Genomic DNA, 5,966 nt, shown 5'->3' with positions numbered 1-5,966 from the left:
AAACGACTGCTAATGGTATTGTTGTGCCTGCTTCAAAGATAAAGAAAGATCCACACTAGTACACTGAAACTGAGGAAGAAATGGTCCTCATTGACAAGAAAGCTTTGACTTATATGTTAATGGCCATTCATTATGAACTTCTTAACAAAGTTGATAGCAGAGGCTCAACAAAAGAGTTATGGGATGAGTTAGAGAAACAAATGTTGGGTAGTGAAAAATCAATCCAAACACGGATGAATCAGTGCATCAGTGCTTATGAGGGATTCAGAGCTCATGAGAATGAAACCATTACTGAATCCTACAACAGATTCAATGTTATTCTAAATGGCCTGAGGTGGAACGGTATTTAGAAATCCATGACTGAGATTAACTACAAGTTTTTGAAGAATTTGAGGCCAGAATGGAACTCTCTTGCAGTTAATATGCAAATAAACAAGAATATGTCTGAAGAAGACATTCATGATCTTTACAATATCCTGTATGAGCAAGAGGAAACTGTCAGAGAGTTAATGATTGAGAAGAAAAATATGGCTGACTCCTCAGCTCTTCTGTCAGGGAAGCAAGCAAAGGGTAATTCTGAAAGAAAGAGTTCCAAGTCTCTAAAGACAAAATTATCTGAACAAACTGAGAGTGAATCAACTGAAGATACTTTTACTGACTTAGATGATGATATTTGAGAGTTCTAAAATAAACTTGCTTTGCTGACACAAAAGTTTCAAAAGAGGTTTAGGAAGAAGACGAAGTTTGTTAAGTTCGAGAAGATTAAGGGAAGGAGGTAAAGCCTGAGAAGTTTGGAAAAGCCAGAGACTAGAAGGATGCTCAATCTGAAGTGAATAGATGATTTAATTATGAAAATCCTGGTCATTACATCAAAGATTGCCGATTCAAGAAGTTCAAAGATTCAAATATTATCTCAAGAAGGCTAATTTGGCAAAAGCCCTTGAGGACGGCAAGGCTTTGGTGGCTGAAGAGGAAAGCTGGCTGATTGACTTGTCGGATGATGAAACTGCTCATTTTACCTAGGTAAACATGTCCTTAATGGCAAGAACTAAAGCCGAAGGCTCATCATCTGAGAACGAGAATGAGGTAAATTCTTTAAATGTTGAACTCATGAAGGAAATTAAAAATATGAACTCTTAGTTTAAAGTTTTAAAAGATAGGTTAAAAGGTGAAAGGAATTTAATGTTGAAATTTCAAGAAGAAAGTTGCGGTTTTAAATGCTTGAGTGAGGGTCTAAGAGAAGAAAAAGAAATTCTTAAATCCGGAAAGGCTAAACTTGAAAATGAATTTATGTTGCTGAAAAAGAAATTGAGTAATGTTGAGTGTGAGAGTGATAATATTCAATTGAAATTTGACATGAGTTTTAGTGAAAGAGAAAAACTATATGATAAAATTAAGTAGTTGGAAGATATCAACTATAAAAGAGGTCAGTCTGAGCAAACAATAATTTTTTTTGACAAAGAACCCAAAAGATACTCGTTTTTATCTCAAATGGGTTTGGGTTTTACTTAAAATGATACTTTGAAAAACGCCTCTCAATCTGTGTACGATTTTGATAAAAGGGGGTTGGCAAAATTTGCAATTCCTACTATGAAGGAAATCTTTGTCAAATTTAGAACTGAATCACCTATTTTTGATAAGGATGATAATGATAAAATTGATGAAGAATCTTCTAAAAAGTTAAATTTTAAATCTATTGGAATGAAATATGATGATCTTAACTCCAATTATGAAACTAGAGAAATCATATTTTCACATAGTGAACTTGATTCAGTATATCTAACTAAAAGAGTTCAAAATCAAACTTTATCTATTTTTGAATCATCTGAAAATATTTCTGAAAAACTTTCCAAGTTAATCAAATCAATGACTCCTGAATCGTTTGAATACCTTTTAAATGAGTCTGATTCTGAGTTGGAAACAGAGGTGATTTATGATTCAGACAAGATGGAAGAAAGTACTGATCAAGATTGAAAAAAAGTGCATTCAAATCTTAAATTTGATTTGAATTTGAAAAAAAAATCTGATCTTGAAGATGAACTTCGTGCTGAAAAAGATTTAAATATTAATTCTGAAAATGATTTTCTATTCAAATCAAAAGACTTTGAAAGCAAAATTTCTAAATGGACCCTGATTGTTGTCTGTAAAGATAATTTGCTTGCGTTCAATTTGAAAAAGATTTCAGATTTGGAAAAAGAACTAAGTTCATGTTTTGATGATAGGACTCAACTTATGAGTAAAATCATTAAGCTTGAGAAAGATCTCAAAATAGCTTCAAGATCATTAGCCAAAACTTCAGAAGCTACTCAGAATGTCTCTAAATCAAAAACAACTATTATTGATAAAAATTAATATTTCTGTGTTAGGATTGAAAGTCAGTGTAAAATTGTATCCGTCTTGAAAGTTAAAATTGTCTATAATTGTATAAAAGTCATCGTGTTTGACTTTCTTTTAGTTTGGCTTTGACTATTAGAGTTTCATCTTTGACCCTATATAAAGGGTTATTCTTTCTAATTTTAGTGTATGAGCTCATTTGTAATATCTAATTACGTATAATAGAGTTTGACCAGATTTGAGAATTGACTTTTTCTCTCAACTCTCTCAAAGTGTTCTTAATGTTCAAATCTGAATCTTCCATGGATGAAGATTATCTTGAAGATTGATTATTAGGGAACCACAATTGGTATCAGAGCTGGAAATGCAAAGAAATCGTTGAAAGTAATCAGAAGATTGAAGATTTTTGGAAGAATTTTTTTCTGGAATTTATGTGTTGTTCATCTGTGTTCTTCATGTTCTTATCCTTTTATTGTGTTTGATATGAAAATCTTTCAAAATTTTCTGTTTAGGTGTTAAAATTTTGATCATCGTGTGCGTAATTGATTTGTGAATATCTGTTGTTCACAAATTTTCAGATTTTAATTATTCTTTGAAGAGATTTGTTGATTTTATGTGTTTTTGAAGTTCTTCGTGTTCTTGAAAATTTTGTAAATTTCTGGATTTTGATCCATTTTTGTTTGAATTTTTGAAGTTTATGTGTTTGTTTGATGATTTTTTTGATCGAATATGAATGTTTAAAAACTTGGTTTCTATTTTTTTTTCATAAACCGGACACCTCTTGCACGGTTTATTCTTATACCGGTTAAACTTTGAGTAGTTTCGTCTTTGAACGATTTGACTCTTTGACTATAAATAACCGTTTTACTATTCATTTTTACTTTTTACTCTCTTGACTATTCATCATCGTCTCCGCTTGAAATCCGCTTGAATTCCGTTCAACTTTGCTTCAAAGGACTTGATTCAATCTCACTCGTGTTCGTTTTCTGCCTATAACCCAGGTTTTGATTCGATTTCTATACTTCATTCCTTCATTCATTGATTTGATTCGTTCCTTATGCATATATACACTGTTCGTGCCCTAGCATTTTCATATCTTCATAATCGATTCWTAATCTTGTATTAGTTCAGATTAGACTTTGTTTATAGTATATTTCGAGTCGTTTTAGTGTTTCGATTGAGTCTGTGATAGGTATTTTGTTTTGTTTTGATTTTGTTATGTGTATTTTGTGTGGTTTTAATCATTTCGTGTTTGATCGGAAATCGCACCGGACACGGTGATCGGATTTCAAATCCGTTCAACCTTAAACCGGTTGATGATTGTCCGGTTTAGTCTTAGTGATTTTGTTTGTCGTCCGGACTTCTAATCCGGACAACATTATTGAATTTTTTCTTGTTTTCTTTGTCGTCCAGACTTCTTATCTGGACACTTTGTCTTGTTTTTGTTTTGTAGTGTCTTGACCGGACTACTAATCCGGTCAATGTGTGTTTTGTTTTTAAAAAAAAAATTCCTAAGTGTTGGAAATTTCTTTTGTTTATTTTTTATCTTTTTCATTTTTTTTTTGTGTGTGTGATTTTTTTGTGTTTGTTTTTAAGTGTTTATGTTTGATTTTTTTATTCAATAATACAATGGGTACTAATAGTTTAGATTTTTACAGGTATAATGGCTCAAATTGGACATTAGTCTGACGAGGAATCTCATATTCCCTCGGTTAGATCTGACAACCTACCTCAAAATATACCTGCCCAACCCATTGAGTCTGAAACCCTATACTCTCAACTTCATTATCTTGAAATCAAACCTAACAACCATCATTTTTCTTTTGATATGCCTTCAGAATATCCTATTGTTCCACGAATACTGAAAGGCCATCCAATTTACTATGCTTTATCTGCACATATAATTGTTCCCATGGTTTACCTACAACAATTTTGGGGCACAGTTACAATGGAAAAAGACGGAGATGCTATTTACTTACAAGGAGAGGTTGATGAATATGTCAGCCGACTGACATTGAAGCGTTTACGTAGAATTCTACATCTTCCTGCTCCTGGCCCGACCGATTTTGAAGACTTTGTATCAGATGATCAACTCTGTTTTGATATCAAGAGACTGGGATATTCGGCACCGTTGAATAACCCTTCCCAGTTCAGACGAAGATTCTTACCGTCGGTGTGGCATCTTCTATTCTCAATCCTTAATCGATGCTTAACGTCAAAGACACAAGGCATTGACACGTGCARCTCAACATTCCTTAAGTTCTTTCATGGTATAGTGTTTTCAAGACACTATGATTATGCGTTAGTGATATATAATGAGCTACTGGAACTTGTGAATGCCAAAAGATTTCCGTCGACAGCAAAGAAATTCATGCCATTTCAGCGCTTTCTGCAACTCAGTATCCAAGCCATGATGAACACAAATGAAAACATCCCACCCAGAATTCATTCTGAACGAGGGCCAACGTTCGTCATGACCCGGATTAGGCAACATAAAGAAGTTGAAGATCTTGATTCCATCWTKCCTATTCCACAAGAATTGCTCGCTCTAGCTGATCAGAATGCTCGGTGTGTGATAGACTATAGGAGAGTGATAGATCCTATAGTTCAGCCAGAACCGGCTGAACTTGCCCAAGGATCACCCTATGCCTCAGCTGAGAGAGTTTTAGAAGTAGATGAGCGTGTTCAAGTACAAGGGGTACCTGAACAKGGTTGTGTGTTGAGGGAAAATGTAATAGAGAGGGGTGAATCGGCGCGGGGAGCTTCTGATCAGCCACATACGTTAACTGCTAGAGCTTCATCGTCTTCTGAAGCTACTCAATCTGATAAAAGAGCGGATTCTGGTAATGTTGATGATGATGATGCACGACACTTTGGGACATTTGATGATGATATTGCTAGGATCTTTCCTGAGTTTGCTACTCAACAAACTTGTCCCAGTCTACAATCTTTATCATTCAATGTTGAAGAAGGCGACGAGTATGATCGTTATCTCCAACGTATATCAAATGCAGGTGGTGTTGAGGGAGTCGAAGTAGAAAATGAAGAGAGTATGAGAGAAAGGGAAGAAGAAAAAGATGGTGAGAGTGAGACTGGAGCCGAAAAAGAAGAACAAGCTCCATCCCAAACTGATATACTTAGCCGGGTAACCACATCTACTACTGACATTCATAYGTTGAATGTTGGTATTGAACAAGACATMGCTAGCCCAGCTATGCAAATGCACACCCTCCCTATCCACTCAGTCGGTTCTCAACAATCGACTATTTCAACTTCTCACGGGGATTTAGCACATACGCTAACTACTTCTCACTTGCAGAATGTAGTTATTGAAACAAGTAGGCCGCTGCCCCAGCCTACGACTTCGATTCTGTGCACCTTGAGTTTAGAGCCGATACACATAGGTACACAACAGTCAGGAGCATCTGTTGCTCCAATTGCAGTTCTTAGTGAACTAGCCGGAACGACCGGAGTGATGTCATTTGACATTTCACAAAGACAGGTCGGAAGTCCTACCAATGCTAACATTACGCCAACATTGAACGTAGGCATAGCAGTTTACTCAACTGTTGTTTCAACTGGTAATCTAAGTGATCCAGGTGTTACATTACTCGACTTTGTGTCAAGGGAAT

The sequence above is a fragment of the Cynara cardunculus genome, unplaced genomic scaffold, assembly GCF_001531365.2.
Source record: "Cynara cardunculus var. scolymus isolate 2C unplaced genomic scaffold, CcrdV1 Un_Scaffold_788, whole genome shotgun sequence".
Classification (NCBI taxonomy): Eukaryota; Viridiplantae; Streptophyta; class Magnoliopsida; order Asterales; family Asteraceae; genus Cynara; species Cynara cardunculus.
Note: the sequence above shows the minus strand (reverse complement) of the source record.